This window comes from Bemisia tabaci, chromosome 8, assembly GCF_918797505.1.
Source record: "Bemisia tabaci chromosome 8, PGI_BMITA_v3".
Lineage (NCBI taxonomy): Eukaryota > Metazoa > Arthropoda > Insecta > Hemiptera > Aleyrodidae > Bemisia > Bemisia tabaci.
In genome coordinates, this window is record NC_092800.1 from 7,505,007 (window position 1) to 7,526,130 (window position 21,124).

At 39.6% G+C, this 21,124-nt stretch overlaps 1 protein-coding gene across 1 annotated transcript in view; it reads right to left on the reverse strand.

Moving 5' to 3' along the window:
- Window positions 1-21,124, reverse strand: part of LOC109040935 (uncharacterized) — a 126,536-nt gene that overhangs the window by 104,531 nt on the left and 881 nt on the right. The gene's annotated exons all lie outside the window — the stretch shown is intronic.

The window sequence follows — 21,124 nt, forward strand, 5'->3', positions numbered from 1 at the left end:
GCTCTGTCGTGCTAAGGAAGAACGCCGTATGAACATTCGAGAGTTGCCAAATTTCCCTCGATAAAACATGAATTTTTGACGACATTCACGCACATTTTCCTTTGAAATCTTGTGATATCTTAGATTAAATTGCGTGCAAAATAGTCTGAAAATTTTGGAAAAAAATATTCACAATTTTCCCGGTAAATTCGGTTTCTATCGAAGGAAACCTGGCAACGTCGGAAGGCTCATACGGCGTTCTTCCTGAGCATGGCATCGCTCCTATCCGTCAAGCTCGTAAAGGTGGGTCTCTTCGTATGATGACCCCGTCGCGTCGGTCGCAAAGTCAACAGATCACCTTTCTGTCACCAAGCTCGCGAGAATAAAAGCACAAACGACGACTCACGCCCCCCCCCCCCCCCCCGCCGCTTTCACGTCGAGAGGAGCATTGTCTGGATTCACAATGAGCTTAAAGCGCCTTAAACCGACCCACCGGGCCGCCGAACACCATAAAATCACCTGGATTCCCTATTTTGGCGATGCAGGATAGCTCGGGATCGATGCACCATCTTGCAACACCCTGGTCACACCCATTCCCGGTCAAATTTACTCTCTGCTCGCGTGTCGCAGTCAAAATACACTTAACCCCCCTTCCCCCCCTCATCGGAGTTAAAGAGGCTCTGGTGAGCTGTTTCAATGACTCCGAGATTTGAATAATCGGAATTGCGCTGCGAAGTGCTCAGATGTCCCGAAAAGAAAACGCGTATCCGATTGTTGAGATTCGTGGAAGTTATGGTGTTCTTAATTCATACGGCAAGAGTTCTGAATTTAATGGTTTCGAAGAGTTCAGAAGTTTAGAGCAGCTTTGAAGTGTTGGGGATGCCAAAAAGAGGGAGATTGAGCTCGGAAATGTTTAAATATTAATTGAAAATAGGAGATTTTTTAATCAGGAGACGAAAAAAAGAATGATAGACTTAATTATACTCACAAAGAAGTGTGCAATTCTTGTGTGTCACACTTAACAGAACCTAAGATGTAGGTACACATGTAACATGGGAAGAGAAAATTGATACATCTAAGATGACCAATTATGTCCTGACCTCGATGATAAGGGAGGATAAACAGTTCGACCAGTACAAGTCCCTCTTCTCGTCGCGCGTCGTAGATCTGCTCGTAACTCATTATTAGTTCGCCTTCAGTTTTTAGTGTAGGCAACCCGAGCTCCCACGTGGCCGAAGAGTGGTATCACTCTCAAATGTCGCGATTGCTCGAGAGGAAGGTGGACAGATTATTCACCGAGCAAGGCATGCACAGCTGTGACTTTGCCTCATTGTCTGTCTGCCTGCCTTCAAATTTCAAGGTAGGCAACCCGAGCTCCTACGTGGCCGAATAGTGGTATTACTCCCAGATGTCCTTATTGCCCAACGGAGAAAGCAGGAAGAATTAACCTACCGTCCGATCGGGATATTTGACGTTAAGCGGGGCCTTACCTCTTACTTTTATTACTTTTTGCGAGATATTTTGCTGTTTATCACTTTGAAAACGCTCCGTGAGAAAATGTATTTGCCCAAACTGCTGTATTTGAGTATGGAAGTACTCGTATGATTAAAAAGAAAAACAGAAAGGTAAAGAAATAAAAATAAATTTTAAAATATATAGTTAAAAATTTATTAATGTAAAAGTAGTTTTATTTTTGTGTTAACAGGGTCGGTCTCCTCATTTTCCCTTGGATGGGCTTGGGTCCTCTATGCAAGTGGTAATTTAGACTCATATTGAGTTCTACTGAGACTCCAGTGATATTGTTTGCTATTCTCATCTATTTTTTCATATTTCTACCTTATTATACCATCTGGACTTAGGGGTTTGTGGGCCAGTCCGGCCTTCAGCTATATCGTAAAAAGTCATCCCATGACTCTAAATCAAAAGACTATGTAATCTTGCACCGTAGGCCTGGGCAAAAAATGAAATCCCATTTGAGCAACTCGAAATGAATGATTGACAAATCAGTTCATTTTCCAAAAACGGGTGCCTAGGTACCTGGATGCTTTTATTACACCCACACGCGTCGCCGTCGAAAGCGAGACCATGGCGGGAACTCTAATGGATTTAGCGACACTGCGGTTTCTATTCTTGTCTCTAGACCACGCGATCGCCGCGCGTCCGCTGTCGAAACCCGATTTTGAGTGCTCTGCTGCATTTAATCGGTACGAAATCTTAAAAAAATCTCGGATCGATGTTAAGTGATTCGGCGTCGTTAGCTTTGGGTCATATCCGAGATCGCTAATCTGTGGGACACGGAAGTGAAACCTGCGTTGCCGGTTGGTGGGTTGATGAGAAAATAATGAAAACCTTTGCAATTATTACCGATCTTGTGGAGAAAGGGCCTTACAGATGAACATTGCACACTTATGAACTTGGTAGCAAAGCAGATATTTCTGTGAGGTTGGCCTCTTTTCAATTTTCTGAAAATTATGAAACCTGAGAACGCAATTTCCGTTTGCTTTCATGGTAGAGTATTACCATTTAAAACATTTGCGAGATTTTTACCCTAAATTTTGAAGAGTTTACAAAAAAAAATTCAAGTTACAGTGTGTTTTAGTCTCCTATACATATGAGAAACAAAACAGCAGAGAAGATTATTCAGCGCCTGGTGTGGTTACGCTAATTCCGGTCAAACCCATGTGCGTCTCCCGCTGAGAGTTAAAATATTTGATTCCCGAAAAAACCGAATCCAAGCAGTGCCTGCAAATACGCAAAAAGTATTCAGTTTGATTATACCCACAGAAAAAAATGACGGTTTTTTTTCTAACGTTTAGCCTGGCGTTTCTCAGCTCTCCGAGAGCTTCTTCACAGCAATGCGCACCGGGGTACTGTTGTGCTAAGGAAGAACGCCGTATCAGCCATCAGGTGTTGCCAAATTTCCTTCAACAAATTACAAATTCTCATGAAAATTTCTGAATAATTCTCTTCCGACTTTTTAAAGGATCTCGTCCGTTATTTGATCCAAAAAGTCTGAAAATTCAAGGTTAAATGTCAAAAAATTTCTGCAAAAATAAATATTTTCTGAGAAGAAACTGGGCAAAACTCGAATGCTCATGCAGCGGTTTTACTTAGCATGACAGAGTAAAAGCGTCCGATATTCTACCGTAAGGAAGAACGCCGTATGAACATTCTAGAGTTGCCAGATTTTCCATGATAAAACATGTATTTGTGACAACATTCATGTATATTTTTCCTTGAAATTTTCAAATATTTTACATTAAATTGCACACAAAATTGTCTGACAATTTTGGAAAATAATACTCACAATTTTCCCAATAAATTCGGTTTTTATTGAAGGAAATTTGGCAACATCTGAAGGCTCATGTGGCGTTTTTCCTTAGCACGGCAGTGTACTGCTACTGGTCAGGCTGCGTAGCGAATTTTTTGTCACAACCTGGGCAGGGTGCCAGCGCCTAACGGAGACTTGCGTCGATATTGATACCTGGCGAGGCTGGCGAAATCTGAGATGGATCTCGTCTGGCCTGCCACATTTTTGCCCGCGACTCCATGACTGGCTGTCGAAGGATCGCGAGTTTGATCCAATCACCGCTATGTTATGGTGTCTCTTCGCACAGATATAATATAAGAGCCATGGTAAAATTACGACTCTACCCAGATTATACCAGTGCCGATTGGGCACTTCTGCAGGCGCCATGCGACAAATCCGTCTTTGGCACCTGAAAAAAGTGGCGTCGGTCGTGCCTGGCGCCTGAACGAAATTGTATAGTCCCGATTTGGATCGCGTTTAACAGAAAAAAAAACACGCGGTATTTTTTTCCTTTCTTTTTTTGCAAACAAGAAGTTTGCTGGTTGGTTGTTTAAAAGAATTTCATTGGCACCACTGATTTGATTTCACCGATAGGTACTCTAAGAGATAAATTTTGCACAACTTACTTTCTTCTAATTGATTCGGTTTTCTTTTTAGGATTTTTGGGAAGGGAGCCGTCAGTTTATGAAATAATAAAAAAAATCATTATCATTAAAAATGTGAAATGAAAATTTGCCTCAGAAGAAATAAAAACTAAGTCTGCAAAAAGCTGACTCCTTTTTTTCCAAAAAACTTGACTCCTTTCTCTGTAAGTTTGGGCCCATCTTTGATAACGCATCTGTGCTCCATGCTAAATTTCATTATGCGTGAATCAAAGACCTCTGTTTTTGTTTCTGTTGTGACTGGTCAGTATGGATGTGGAATACCAGGAGTTCTTGATTTTTGGTTCTCGTTGGGATTTACAAATTAAAACTCACGTACTTTTTCGGTTATCATACTTAATTATCAAAACGAAAACAAGAATGATTTACCTCCTGACAAAACGTACACCGGGGAGAAACCTCAAATATCAGGCAAGGAAATGATGCGGAACATACCTGCAACAGATAAATCACACCAATTAACACTAAATATACGTAGTTAATATAGCAGTGGCACTGAAAACTTGAATAAAGTGCTATAAAACTTACATGATTTTAAATTTAAACCATGAAAGACTTCTAAGACTCGGACTCAAGAATATTATGACTATAAACGAAGTTGAGCCTTCAAAGTGTCCTCTTTGCAAATACTTTTCCGTGTCGTCTACACATTCGTCAAAAATTTCAGATTCCAATTATTTTAACACAGGGCCGTCGTAATGGGGCACGATACATATCAATAGAAGGAGGAGGAGAAGGAGAAAAGAAGGAGAAGAAGAAGGAGAAGAAGAGGGAGAAGAAGAGGAGAAGAAGAAGACGAAGAAATTTTTTTAGAAAAACCAAATTCCAGATTTTTAGGCTACTAAACGGAAATCGCCATTTCCGATACTCATTGGAAACATCTCAAATGTAGCTTCTCAATTCAGCTGAGTCAATATAATTGGAGGTTAAAACATCCCTGGAATTTACGGGGACGGACTCCACGAGTGGAATTCCTCAGCAGGTTCCCTCTTGATTCCCGACAATAAGCCCGAAGTCGAAGTCCAGTCTTCCGGCCAGACAACACCCGACAATCAAACACCTTTATTAGAGGAAAAGCACGAGTGCAATCTCATCTTCATAGCACGTACGTCCTTTTGAAACCTGTCTGATCACTCAAGGCGCGAGTCGTGAGAGCTGTGAAAGGGGTGAGTAAAAAGGGACGTTCGGTCCACGGCCTTGGAGCTCCTGATGAGGATCTGATAACCATGCGGTTTGTCAAAGTTCTAGATTTTCGGTTTGTTGTTTGAGGAGGATCGGGGTTGTTCGGGGGAACGTGGCAAGATGGATGTGAGGTTCCGAGATAGAGCTGGCCGCCGCGCCGTAGACCTAGGCGGCGAGTAGCCACCCACAACGTGACGCTTAGGGAGCCGTCAGGATTTTATGTAGCTGAATCGGTTTGGGCCGAAGGAAATATTAAAAATCGATACTGGAAGTTAGATGTATCAATCAGGATTAATTTTTTACTTGCTCACTTCGCTCGCGGGTATCGGAAAAAAGTTGATATTTCATCATTTTTATGCGTGTTGAGGTGCCTGGAGTAAAAAAATCCTTACTTGAATTATGTATGTAAGTCCGTCCGGCGTCCTCCATGTCTGTGTGCAGCCATATCTCCAAATATATTCGTTCAATTTCATTCAAACTTTGGATGGAGGACCGCATATTATGGTCTCCTTATGCGCACGTCAAATGATTTTGGGGTTCGCCAAAATTTTGCAAAATTAGAGGCTACTTTTCTGCCTTTTTTTATATTTTCTCAATTAAACCTGTTCTGCGATGACAGACTGTTAAAAAATCGAAGAGTGAAATTTGGTTCTGAAATGTATAATAGCGCCAAAAGACCCCGAGTGCTATGGATGCGAAATGAAATTAGCACCATAAAAGCACATGACAGCATGACACTCTGCAAAAAGAGTGGATTCCACTTCATAATAGCATAAGTCACTCTGTAAAGCGATTCCGCTCATTCATATCACTCGAGATTTTCGGGTGCTATTAACTCCGGCATAGAGATTCACCCCAGACCTTTTAACAAGTGTTGGTAAAAATGCAATGAAGCTAAATCATACTGAAAATAGTTTAGAACGAGTTAATTTTTTAAGTTGCAAAAGAGAAAAAGAACGAAATTTAACTGGTAAAGTTTAATTTACCATTTCATTTATGTTTGCATTTTCTGTCGCATAAAACTTTTTAATGCGATAAAGCTGTCATAGATAATGAGGCACCGAAATGAATTGTCAAACCATCGGAAGGTAACACGGACGGTGACTCCAGCACTTGTTGGTAAAACTTCTGTTGTCTCGAAACTTGTTTTCGGTGCTTACGTCGGTAATTTTTTTACCCTCTAGGTGATGTCTAATTAGTATTCAAATACGAAAATAGAGAAGTAATTACGTAACTCAGATTCCAAGCAGCCTTCCCCATAAATTGTCTATCCGTCGAAAAAAAGTCATTTAAAAAGCAGATTGGGTAAGGTGTCAACGAAGTAATCACCGGTGCCTGCTGAGCCGCTAGTTTAGAAGTCTTTGGAGGGGCAATGAGTTATATTTGACGTGATCATTTTACAAGGGTGCAGGGAAAATTTCCTCTAGAAGCCAAAGATTCTGGTTATTATTCCCATTGAGGTATTTTAAACTATAACTGAACTATGGGTCCTATTGGATAATCCAACGTTCGATGGATAGTTCCATTAGCCATTGGATGCTTGGTAGCAAAACGACTGCACTATTTTTGTCCATACTCCTCGAACTCCCGACTATTTTAAATTCTCCTTCAACAATTTAGAAATAGAATTTATTGTGCAGTACGCTATTCCGGACAGTGTAAAATTGACACCAGCGGGAGGAAAAAGTTAATCGTAAATTAAGCCGGGTCCGAACCTCGCACTTTGTAAACACGCCCGTTTCTTTGTGCAGTGCCTTGTGGGGGGTTGCCCCGTTGCCTTTCTCCAGAAGTGCATGGCTCCTGACATTCACACGTCATATTGGAAAATGTATGTAGAATTTTAAAGAGCTGGCAATCCCAATCCTTTCCACGAGACAGCTTGGAGGATCGACAAAAAAAATTACGGCTCAGGGTTGCCAATATTATTGTATTGGCACTACTGTTTGATGATGGAACGGAGAAGATGTCTTCGTAACTTTACGAATTCCTATGAAGGAACCAATTTTTTCCATTCGAACTTTTACTTCTTTTTTATCACTTTGAAATCAAAGATCAGTTCACCATGATAAGGTGATAGAGGAAAAAACCTAAGAAATTTAAATTTTTCACGACTTAGAGTTGATTACTTTTTTTTCAGAAGCTTGGATCCCTTTTTTTTCAGGGCAGGTTTAAGTATTTTGATTTTTAATCCTTATTTTCGTTTCCAGGTCGAAGAAGGGGTTAAAACCAACCCGAAACGTCCCAGGTTTTATGTTTAATATTTTTTAGACTTGGTTACCCGTTTCCTTATGTTTTTTTAGTAAAATTATTCGGACTATTTTAGTGAATTTTTTTTAATAAAACTTAAATTGTTTTTAATTTACTAATCGGTACTCAGTTGCGTGTTTTTTGTGTTCCCCCACACCCCCGTCAATTATGCACCTATCTGCCCCCACGAAAAGTTGCTAGCTTTGCCCACGCTCGTGCAAATTATTTATTCATTATTATTTCATTAAAATTTCATTAAAATTTTGAGCCAGGCAGAACTACCCATTGCGCAACCTCAAACCAATCAAAACTCATCGCTCGATCGGACAACGCTGTGCGGGATCGCCCGGGACCGGTTCTGGTCTTTTGGGATTGGTTCCAGATTCCCGGTTCGGGGCCTTTGTCAGCCACGGGATCAAAAATCTCGTCAGCGGAGGTGCGTCTTCACGGCGGCGGCGCACGGTGGATCGAGTTAATTGGATAAGTCGGACAAAATTTGAACATTATAAACGCTTATAACTCCGCACATACAAAATTTTGAAGTCCCAAAAGTAGTTCCATTGGTTTTTTCGTGAAATGTTCTTCAAGAAACACCCCTTAAAGTTGAAAATATGACGAAATAAACATTAAAATTTGTATTTTTTGTCAAAAATTTCATAAGTGACCCCTCCGATTGACTCGGTCCACTGTGCGGCGGTGCGCTCCACAGGTACCCCGACGCGAGCGCGAGTCCTCCCATTTTTCACGAGCCGGCCGAGGTCGATCTTTTTATCGCTCCGTTCCTATTTACATTTACCTTTAACCTCAGCGTATTATTTACCATTTACCTTGCGGAGGTGGATGCTGGAATGTAAACGAGAGCGGTCTTTTTATTGCGGCCGCCCGGCCGGGTTTTCGAGGAATCGGATGATGGCTCGGCCGTGGGATTGCGCGGTGGTCGAAACGCGCGGGAATGAGGAGGGTTGATCTGGACGGGCTTTGACGGATAGAAATCAGTCACGTCTGAATTCCGAAAGAGAAAAAGGTTGAAGTTATATCCAACCCAAGGAAATATGCTGCCTTGCTAAGGAAAAACGCCGTATTTGCAGTTGAATGTTGTCAAATTGCATCACAGAAAATATTTATTTTTGAAGAACATTATGAATATATATTTTTAGTGAATTTTTCAGACACTTTAGATCAAACTATCAAAAAAAGTCTCTGAAAAACCGGAAGAAAAATATTTACGAAATATCCCGAAAATTCGTGATTTGTTGAAGATTTGGCAACGTCTGAAGGCTCATACGGCGTTTTGCCTTGGCACGGCAGTAAGCATATGCAATCTTGAGTAGGATTGACTGTTGGAAAAAAAAAAAAAAACTCTGAGATGAAAAGTTAAAATTCTCGGACGAGGAAAACCTCCTTGGGCACAGTTATGAGTAAAATAAGGTTTGAAAATTCTTAAAAATCCACTGTAAATGGTTCCAGTTAGAATGTCCGTACAAAAAAGTTGAGAAATAATAAAACAAATTAGGATGATTTTTGAGGGACTTTTCACGTGAAGTTTACCACTTCATATTTTACTTTAAAAACTTACTTTTTTGTAAAATTTTACCATTTAAATGGGTTTACAAACAGTGCCTTAGGGGATCTTGAACCGTACACACAAAAATATAATTCAAATACGTCACAAATTAGATAGGCCTATTCCTTGAAATCCTGAGTGTTAAATAATGAAGGCATGAAGCGGAAACTTTTCCGCGGCTTTCCCAGAATTCCGAAAAAAATGGCGACTCCAATTTTTCCTTTCCCCGCTGCCACTGAAATTATGCATTTTTTTGGTTTGAATTGTGGAGTTTCCGTACAACTGAGTTTGAGAATATACTCATCTGAATTGGTCTCGATTTAAATAAGGAAAAAACAGTTACATTTTTAATCATGCATTCCGATGTCCTGGAATGCTCCGCAAAAGAAATGACCGACCGTCCCGTGAGTATTTCGAGTAAAATGGAAATATTCCGAACGCTCAAAAATCACCGACAAGCCGACTTTTTAGTTTTTACGCAATTATCTGAGTTTATTTTTGGTTGTGCCGGCTGTCGGGGTTTCTCTCACGCTGCGCCGGCGCGCGTGACGCATTGTGAAGTTGGGCCCCAGGAATTCATGAAATTCTGGGGGAAATCTTTCTTCAGATCTTGCAGTTTAGCCATGCTGCCAAAGAACTGACACAAATTCTGATTGCCGATTTACAGATCAAACAGGTCGGAAGCGGTGGCGTGGCGTGCTTTGCAATACGTCAATTAATCTGCACTTAAACCAATTGAAAATGATCAATAATCAGGGTGTTTGCTACGAACACCGTATAATAATCGATCTTTTACTACTGCTTCAAATGGGGAAATATCGATGATCGATCATTTAATCCTTGCCACTGGTCGGAAGAGGCAAATTTCAATACCTCCGAGGGAAAAACTCAGGAGCTTGAAAAAGTTAAATTAACAAACATTTGTATTTTTATTGAAATTCTATCTTATTCCGTCGGAAGTACTAAAAATTAGTTTTACTCACCACACAATCTTTTAATTTTTACCTTTCTTCTTGTATGATTCTGAGTAACTCCAGCCGAGAATTCTCCTTAAGTTTAACGACGAAGTATGGTAAGAAAAATAATTTTTACCTCCTCCTCTAATAATTAAGACTCTTAAAAAAAAGAGAGAAAAATGTGCTAATAGGTGGCAAAAGGCAGATCCAAGTGGGAGAACGTAGGGCGCTTACAGTCTTACACCTCCCCGTTTGCCGGAGAAAAAGGAGGAAGAGGAAGGCAAGAAGAAGAAAGAAAAGCAAAGAAAGAAGGATGTTATATTTGATAATTATGATGAAATTTACTTCAACTGCATATTAGATATTTTTAAATTTCGACAATTTTCTGGGGGAAGCCCCCGGAACCCACATCCCCTGTTAACCGCATAGGTGGTTAACATCTCCCTCTCTACTGGTTCAAGCTAAACATTTCCTGACTGTTCCCACCAGTAATTTTTTTAAAGCAACCTTAAAATTAGTAAATGACACGAACTTTGAGTTGGCCCCCTCCCATCGAGTTGCGTTACCTTGAACCGGGCATACCTGTCTCTCCCGGAAAATTAGTAGTTTCTCGTGATTCCACTTTCCCGATCGAGTAACCGGGCTTCTAACGAACGAGCTTTTACGGAACTCGCAGGCGGGCAACTCCGCGAGGCCTAATGGCATGAGAGCTTACGGGCGATAACAAACAAAGACGCGCGAACAATTGACGGCGCGGGGGAGTGCGAGGGGGGGGGGAGGGGGCTCAAGTCGTGTAGCCGATGCGCGGTAGCCGTTCTCAGCACTCAGCACCCACACCCGTAGTCGGACGAACTTCCGAATACGTAAACCGCAAAACCGCGAATAGGTGCGGGGCTCCCGACGGGAGTTACGCGTTTTATGATCGGGCGGACGGTGAGGATCCGGTCGAGTAAACGCGGTTTAATCCGCGCCGCGATGGGTTACTATGCCGTGTTAAGGAAAAACGTCGTATCAACAGTCTAGCGTTGCCAAACTTCCCCGGCTAAAACGTGTATTTTTCACGAAATCTATGTATACTTTTCCTCAATAAATATATCCTATATGTTTCCTTGGTTTGGAGGTTAGGTTGGGGCTAGATTTCTCTCTAAACTCATTTTCGTTCCCTTTTTCATGTATAGCTCCTCAGAGGGGCAACATAAAACTGCCGCATTAACAAAAAGACCATCTGAAAAGCCCCCGGACTCCCGAATGCTCAATTAAAAATTCCGGGAAAAATTAACAATTATCAATACATCAAATTGCGTACAAAATTGTCTGAAAATTTTGGAAAATAATATTCGCAATTTTTCCAGTAAATTCGGTTTTCATCTAAGGAGACTTGGCAACGTCTGAAGGCTCATAAGGCGTTCTTCCTTAGCAAGGCAGAGCACTGCTGTGTGAGGAAAAACGTCCCATGAACATTCGATAGTCGTCAAATTTCCTCCGATAGAGTGTTTATTTTTAAGGAGAGTTACGAATTCTTTCTATTGAAATTTTCGGGGAGATTATATCTGATTGCGAATATAATTCTCTGAAAAATTGGAGAAAAATAAAATCGCATGATGCCCTTAAGATTCGTATTTTAACGGAGGAAAGTTGGCAACGCCTGAGCGCTCACACGGCGTTCTTCCTTAGCGCGGCAGTACTCCGCGCTTGAGTACTTACACTTGTACTTGCGGCACTTCCTCCATGTTTTACACGGCAAATGAGGAGGGGGCTGGGGGGTCGGGGCGGGAGGTTAAGACTCGAGAGGGAGTCCGGATGTCATTGGGAGGATGGGTAACGGACGCTTTTTGTGTCGTTTGGCTCCCCCCTGTTTGGGATGTCTGAAAACCGGGGCAGCGAGGGCATTTTCCCGCCTTCAACGCTGAGGATAGAGGGTGGTGTTCATAGTCGTTCCGTGAACAGCTCCTTATTTCTTCTGAGGGCTCTATTTACCCCGAAAAAAAAGTGCACTCGAAAAAAAAAACAAATTGGATCTAGAGTCCAGACTCTTAAAAACATCGACAAGAAAAAACACTCTTGATTCAATTGGATTTTTGCCTAAATCAAGAACCAAGCCTCTTAATTAGAGCGGGTTTCCTTTTAATTTAAGCTTAAATCTGATTGAATCAAGAGTATTTTTTCAAGAATCTGGACTCTAGATCCAATGTGTTTTTTTTCCAGTGTGAAGTCAATTTCACATTCTGGAAGTGAAAAAAGTGTGCGAGAACTTTTGAAATGCTGAATTGTCCGCTACAGCAGTTACCTCAGCAATGCAAAGATGTAAAACTAACTGATGTGGCAGGTAATTCAGCATTTTTTAAAGTTCTCGCACATTTTTTGAATCCCGAATGTTAAATCAACTTCACCTTTTTTTCAGTGCACTTAGTTCATATTGTAATTACACTGTGAAATTTCTGGGGCCCAATTTTGTTGATTCTTCGACCGTACTTAAATACTTAGGTCGAGTATCGGCTCCACTTAAGTCCAGATTAACGCCTCTGATTGGCTGGCTGGTGGTACGGTTTGGACTCTACATGGACGTTGCACATGTATGTGAAAGAACCAAGAAAATTCGATCCCTATAACTGATCTCACAGTTTTGAATCAAACACACCCAGTTTCCTCGTTCCGAATATCAACCAGGATTGCCTACTACAGATTTTAGCTACGATTCGAAGGGCTCCGCGTATTTTTATTCAGCTTTCAACTTGCGATCTCTTCTCAAATTTACAACCTTATACCTGAAAGTAAGCAGTCATATGCCAGGAATGATTTTAATCTAGTGTAAATTACTAAAAGTCAAACATAAAGAGAGTAAGGTTTTACCGAATCAATGAATGGAGACTTCCGCTTCGATTCAGCCAGCTAAATTCACTAATGTTAGTTCAAATTTACGCATCGTAAAAAATTCTGTTTTCAGCGGATCCGATCAAGTTTTAATTACCTCATTTTCGCGTTTTTATTTTTATTTTGCCTATAAAATTAGCTCGGTCCGTACGGCGGTCGTCCAGAGACATTTGCAGAAACAAGGTTAATTGGCTCATCAAATGGTCTCAAGAGTAGACACTGCACAAGCAACGCGGCCTAAGTGTTGTGTATACATCGCTTGCACCTGGGGGAAAATTAAGAAAAATCCTTCAGATTTGATAACGCTGAACGCAAACAATGCGCTAGTTTCCAAGGGCAAGAGTGGAGCCGCGCGAACTAGCGATTCAACCTAATTAACCGTGTGAATGAATAGAAATTATCCATTCAGTTGAAGATAGACAAGGCCTATCAAGTTCATTAACTTTTTGCACCGCGCTAACATTAGAGCTGATGGTCCCGTAATATACGTTTAACTGAGCGTTCACACGGTCGTTGTAGTACTTAATCGAGTTCTAAGTGCCTTTATGGTGCGAGTATATTCAGATGGGACATAAAGCTGATTGGTTCTGACATTAAAGAAGGAGAAAAAAATCTAGATTGAGCTTTTGATTTTGGTATAAGAAGAGGTTTTCGAATCCTTTATCGCTCCTTACGAGCCCAATTAGACTGAATTTTGCAATAAGGAAGTTCTGTATCTGGCTCATCCCTAAAAGAACCTGTCAAGGTTGGGAAAATAAGTTCAAATAAACGTGAGTGTAGATAAGTTCGGGGCATTAAGTTCTTACTATAATTGGAAGAAGAAGAAGGAGAAGAGAAAAAAGAAAGAAAAAATTATCGTGTGGTGGGGGCCCTAGAGCGATTGAAGCGCTAGGTGCAAAAAGTGCATGTATCAGTTGCAGTGTCTCAAAATCTCCGCTATAGTTTCATCCAATACAATTAAAGCAAATCCCTGTAATTTTTCGTAACTTTTTACTGAATATTATTAATGATTTTACAGCGCTGAAAACGTAAAATTTCAGGAAATTCACCCTGTAGTTTCATCTCTCATATAAAAATTGGCGAAATTAGCAGTTCATACTGCGTTCTTCCTTGGCACGGCAGAATTGTTGACAGATCAACAAAAAATTTTAGTCAAACGAATGGAGTTCGTCGATCCAACACTGCATCAATCGATATGACCATTTTTGTACATTTTCCGTCAGTGAATTCATCAGCGACTTGAGATCTCTGACTCAGTGCATGGAGTGCAATGACTCAAACTCAATATGCATTTCGCAAGCGACGAATGTGATTGCAGCCATATCTAGACGCACCGCACCAGTAACGTCCGGAGCAGTTTAGAAGTACATAGGCACGGATGGAGTTCTTGCATCATTTCGGAATTTACCCACGACCTCGTAGCTCCAGCTCCAAGTCCCGAAGAATTCCCGGCCCTGGGAACCGGAGATCAGAGACAGCAGCCCCAATCAGAGCGGAGCTGAACGCCGCCGTGCTGGGGAAAAACGTCGTATCGACATTCTGATGTTGCCAAATTTCTTCTCAGGAAATATTTATTTCCGGAGCAAGCTATGAGTATTTTTCTTTGAAATTTTCGGACGATTTAGATAAAATCACGAATGAAATTTCCTGAAAAATCGGAAGGATACTATTTACAAATTTTACCGGGAATCTGTGATTTGTCGGAAGAAATTTGGCAACCTCTAAGGGCTCATAAGGTGTTTTTCTTCAGGACGGCAGAATACCAGGATGAGCGGACGAAATGGTGACGCAGGATCCAGAATTGCGCGATTCCTCGTCGGATTAAAAATCTTGGCGCGCGCATGCGGCTTCACACTCGCCTCGCGCGAGGATTGGCCGAGTTTCTGTCGCCGATGCCAAATTTAAGGCACAGATATGAAATAAGAAAGATGATGCTCAAAGTGATGCAATTCGGTTCTAGATAGGCAAATACGAGTGATAAAACTTAAAAATGAGTATAGCAGCTCGAACTGTGTATTGCTTTAGCCTACCTAAGAGATTGAAGGCGAATAAGGAATGGACAAAAGTGTGTGTAACGCATATCGTCGCTCTCCATATCTCTGTTTCGACATGAGCCCCAAAAGCATGGAGTTACATGGACAACAAGGCTCACGTGGAAATCAACATACGCCCTTACATCAGAGGAGCGACGATTATGTCCCATCCCATGCCCTTTAACGTCTTCTTCCGAATCAACTTTTATTTCTAATATGTAAGCCAGAAACTCCCGCTTCTTACGCGACGTCGCGTCGGTATTACAAAGTTCTAATTTTGCCATTCTGAGGGAAAACGCCATTAGACCATTATAGCACGCAAATTTTGCTAAACTTCGTCCAATAAAGTATTCATTTTAGGCTATGGAAGCGCTACTTTGGGATATTCGGGCACGCGCTAAATTACTTAAATTTTGAGTCAAAGTTAAATCATAAATCAAAGAAAACACTATTGCATGTAAGTTCCCTGAAAAAGAAGGACAGAAAAAAAAGAAAGAATGAAAGAAAATCTTAAAATTTTAAGAATTTTTCTTTGCCAAGTGCAAGGTTTCAGAAGGAAAATATGTTCATATTACTTTGCTTATGGTCAAAGCGCCAAAATTCAAGAAGCCTCTCTTGATGTTTGAAAATCATGCGCTCTGCATCGTCAAGCACGGCAAGCAGAACGTATTTTAAACAATGAAGAGTTCTGAGCCAGGTCAAGTCATGATTTCACGAGCCCCACAGACGATTAATTTGACGATAATGGACCACGGATCACTTTTTTATTGGTTTCTCATTTTATTGTTGGGACTTTTGCCGTTTGTAGCTCGATGAAAACTCAATTCTTTCTCACGGAGATGGACATGTTGCATCATTCTTTCGCAACGATCACTGTCCATCGCTTGAAGGAAGTCAATGAAAGTTTTACGATGGGTATCGTTGATGAGGTTAGGCTTGCTGTCAAAGTTTTAAGAACAAAAAATTGGAAATTCAAGAGAGAAACGTTGTCTTCGTATACGTATCTCCGAACGTGTATGAGATTTAAGTTCCGTGAAGTAAAGGTTAAATCCCCGAAGAGCTAGGAGGGCAGGTTGGTAATAAAATTATTAAAGATCGTGCCAATAAAATTAATAAAGCTGTTTTTAATGCTCTGCTTGTTACTCGGTGATAATATTCCTTTTTAGTGTTTATAGAAGAGGAGAAAAGGGATAGAAGAAGGAACTTAAGCCTCCTTCATTTGCGTTTGAGGCAAAATGAAATATTATTTTTGAAATTCGATACGTAATACTTTCTTCCGGACAAGAGATTCTTCATAGCTATCTACTTTGGTCTATTTTCGGCGAGTAAGACCGTAAAAAAGTAAAATTGTAAATAAGTAATTGTTAAGGGAAAAATACGCAAAGCCTTGGAAATTTAATGGTGTGTTTCGAGTGCGAATCCGCATTTTCAAATCAAGATAGATACTTGCTGGTTAATTAAAGTTTTTGCAGCAAAATTTTCAATTTCAGTATTCATGGTTAGCCAAAGTATGCTGCAAGCTTTAATATGAGTACATTGGGAGATGTGAAACTAAATGTCACATAAAATTTTATTGAATGCCTGAAAATTGGCTTGATATTTCAGTAATAGCAAACACTAACGGTTATTTGAATATTTATAGCAAAAAGGAAATGTTACAGATGGTCGAACTGAAATTCACGTTTAATTTCCAATCTCAGAGCTTTTATTTTTCTCCACAAAACTAAAGAAAATAACGATGTGACCTTGAAAGAAAGTATCTAATCCGTTCCAAAATTTTAATCGAGCATTTAGAGCAGAGAAAAATAATAAAATGTTTACAAAATTCAAACCAAATCAAATTATCACCTTAATTTTTTCTGGTAAGCAACTATAATGAATGAAATAAAATAAATGCTCATCGCAATCATGTTTAAATTATAGTGAAAGTAAATCTGTCCCCATAATATTCAGCTGCGAAATAAATGAGTCACTCTTTGATTGCATTTTAATTTGTTATTTAGTGCGTGTCATCATGAGGAAAAATAATCTGTATACAGGATATTCTAAATTAGACTGCATTCTGCGATAAGGAACTACAATTTCTTGCTCGTCCAAAAACCACCTATCTGCGTGGAGAAACTACCTATAAATGGCTCGTATGATGTTTTTCGGACAAGTCAAAAATAGCAGCTACTTGTTGCAGAATGTAGTACAATCAATTTGCACCGATTGCAAAAGAGCAAAGCTGCTCGCTGCGGAGTAAAAACGACCATGATCATCATCCAAAAAGTCGGATACTTGTCCTTGAGCTTCACACAAACGAGTTTTTGCGTGAAGTTCCAAACACAAATGATCACATCAGTCACTGATGACGTAGCAGAGTGGGCAACAAAGATCTCTGAGGAGTATTTAGTGACGCAATCGGACGGTAAAGGACAGGGAACCTCTCATCTTTTTAATCACCGGCTAAATTGTTGGTCAACCGACAATCAGACTGATGGATCGTTTTGTTTTGAGACGTGCAAATCACAAAGAAGGCTCCGCGGCGGTGAGTTATCTTTCGAGTGGCCCTCGAAGCTCTCTCGAGAGGTGTTCTGCCGTGCTAAGGAAAAACGCCGTATTAACGTTCAGGCAATGTCACATTTCCTTCTATAAAAAAATGAATTTACTGGGAAAATTCTCAATATTCTTTTTCCAATTTTTCTGGCAATTTTGTTCACAATTTAATGCAAAACGTCTGAAAATTTCAAAGAAAAATATGCATGACTTTCTGAAAAAATGAACATTTTGTCGACGGAAATTTGGCAACTATCGAATGTTCATACGGCGTTTTTTCTTAAAGTTGAAGTATTATTGTGAGGTTAATGTCTTTTAATCCGAGACGATGAATTGGATTGAAATTAACGGAAAGGAGCCGATGATGATTTACCTAGTTTTGACGAGCTTTCCAATTTTGAAGAATCGTATGATGTTGTTGGTGCTTTTTTTTTTTTTTTTTTTTTTTCAAGATAAGTCATTTATTTAAACAAAATTGATAACAGAATTTGCTTTTCTTAACAGATGCTTTTCTTTTTTGAGCATCTAAGGTATGGATTGAAATATGCGGTTAAAATGGAAGGACCGTCTCAGCAAGAAAAGTTGATAATTTAATTTTGGGATTGAGGGTCATTCCATGTCAAATCAGACCAAAAATTGGCACTTTTTGACCCGATCTCTTTCAGAATTGAATGATATTTGGCACGCTCCTTCTGTTTACTCAGCTGAGTTGAAAAACGTAAATTTTCAAATTTTCTTTTTGATGCCTCGTTCAATTTTTGTTAAGCTTTAAAGCTCGGGTAAATTGACGGACCTGCAAGAGTCTGTAACTCAATCGTTTGCCTTCAATCGTTTTTCTTACCGAAACAAGACCCTTATCTTTATTAACGTGAAATCTTCTACTTTTAATGTTTCTATGCAGCAAATAGTGAATGAATATACAGCCAAATGAAAGGTTCCTACAGAAAATAAATGGATTTACAAGTTTTAAGCAAATTCAGAGGGTTTTAAGTAAAATGTCATACCTACCAAACATTTTACATCGCGCGAGAGAACCGTAATGTTTTAGGAGTGATTCCTCTGATAATTAAAGGAGATAAGTGAGATTCAAAAATTTCTTACCGAATAATGCGGAGCAAAACTTGATTTTATTCACAGTTTTAAAAGAAGGAGAAAAAACCCGCAGCAACATTTTACATAATTATTTACTTTTCCTGCGAGGGCTTCAAGGGTTTCATTCAAAATAATTAACCTGTCATATGTCGATCGTAAACATGCCAACGGGTTCCTTTTACATTTTTGCGTGAACGTTTGTCAAGGGAGTGACAGTTCAGCATAATTAAATGTTTAGCAAATGCCGGAGGTTCGTGGAAACCAAACTAACTTTATCAAACAAAGGCGTTATTGTAATAAAAAAAATGAACCTCATCTGGCGCGAAAATATATTTCACGCTCATTCTGCCGTGATATGGAAGAACGCCGTATGAAAATTCGAGGGTTGCCAAATTTCCCTCAATAAAATGTAATTTTTGAGAAAAGTTATGTATATTTTTCCTTGAAATTTTCAGGAACTTCAGGTGAAATTGCAAACAATGTTGTATGAAAATTTGGAAGAAAATATTTATATATTTATCAGGAAATTCGGGTTTTGGAAATGGAAATTTAGCAACGCCTGAAGGTTCATACGGCGTTTTTCCTCGGCACAGCAGTGTTCAAGTGACGACAGACGGCGCGAAATGAAAAAAAAGCTATTGAATCTTTGAATCCTTCCGACAGTGACCGAGAACAATCCATCTTAAATTGGTATGCTGCAGAGTTACTTTCGCTTGACCATAACGGGTCCTCAAATGAGTCTCGTCCACTTCTAAAATGGGAAAAGTCCAAAAATAAAGTCAAATAAAATGCCTTATATGCAACCGTATATAAACGTGCCACTTTTCAGCGTCCTTAAACTTCGACTCGCGGTCGTCATAGTTGGTTGGAGAAAATGCCTTCACCGTGACTAAAGGCTACAATGTGCATCCGTTGCAGGCAAATAATCAACGCAGGCAGATGGTCAAATTTTGAAAGCTTCCGAAGTTTTCGATAGTTTGGAGGTAGAAATTATCAAACTGCAAGCTGTCATGGTATTCTATTTTTAAATATAAAAAGTATGCAAACTCTTTATTTTAAAAACTGCTGCATCTTTTGAGGTAAATGTTTTTTTCATGCAGGCTATAAATCATTGCGGCTACCGTAGAATGATGCAAAGTTTTGAAAATAATTCCTATCTATAAGAGCAAATAATTATTTTGTCCAAAATTAGTAAAATAAGCAAAATTTTAATGCAAGTAAAATTACTTGACAATTTGCCGAAGCATTGGACAAAATGACAGATTTCAGTATAGGCATGCGAAATATCCATTTTTCTGTACTTTAGCTGGACGAATTCACCCATAAGTACGTAAAAACCAAGCCTCCCTCGATTTTCTCCTCAAATTACTCATTCTTCTGGACCAGTTTAAAAAGCGCCTTCGCGTACCAACATTTAAAGTCACAAAAAGCGCGAGTAGTACCTCAACTTTTATACAACGACTGAAAGACTTCACCACAAATACTGGATTAATTACACATTGATAACTTTGAAAGATCGGTGTGGAAATAGGCAACTTAGTCAATGGGCAATTCACGACGCTCTTAGAGGTACCGAGTCAAAAATTGAAAGAACTTTAAAGATACATCAGCTTCTCAAGATTGAGTTTGGTATATCAAGTTGCTCCTTCAATTGAAACGATAGGCCAAAAATCACAGTCATGCACGAATAGTTACCTGTCTCATACTCCTTTTCCCTCATTTTTTCTCCTATTTGCTAGTCCTGGTTGTGGTGGTTGGTAGTTGTAGAGCTAAAAGAATGAACTGACTGCAGCAACACTAGCCGGTGTAAATCATCAAAAAGCTTTCGGCGATAAAGTTTAGAAAATAGTAGAATTTTTGAAAGTTAACCTTCTCGTGGTTTCAAAACGTGAATTCGTGAATTACACAAAATGAAGTTTTTTAACCGCAAAAAGAGACTTGTGTTACTAGATGGCAATTCTATAATTTTCCGATGCTTCCTCGCGTTTCAATCACAAAAAAAAAGAAAAAAAAAAAAACCATAGATCGTATATAATTCAATTAATTAAGGAACAGAACTAACAATAAATACAATTTCGGGCAAATTTAAAAACTTCTTGGATTTTGTCACATTTTCCACGATACTTAACATTTTTGTCAACGTTAATTGGACACATATTTCCCAATCATCGTCAAACAAGCAAATTTTGTTAGAGGTAGAATTTTAATGGCTCATCTGTGAATTCCGTGCCGAGCTATTTTCCAAATTTACGGAATTCCTCATTTCCCCCAACAATCTCCCCATGTTAGCACGAGGAAAGAAAAAAATACAAATTTAGCATCAAAATCATTCGCCGAAAACTTCGAATTTTTGCCTGTCAGTATTGTAAGACGATTCAATTCCTTGAGTTTTCAAAATTTCTTCTCCAAATTTTCTATCCATTCCTGATATTCTACCGAAGTAAACTCCCTGTTTCGGTTGCTGAGAACAGTTGACTGTTGGAATTACGATCGAGTCACGTGTTCTCATCCGCAGCGCAGCATTAAAGTTTGCTTGGCACAATTTACTTTTTTAAGAAATGGCAGATCCCTGTCATGGCTCAAAATTGTCAGTGCGATCCTTTCTCTCCTATTAAGTAGAAATAATCTCTTAAAATTTCGTGCGAAAATCTTTGGAAATGCATTTCCACAGAGGAGCCGTAGATTGATGA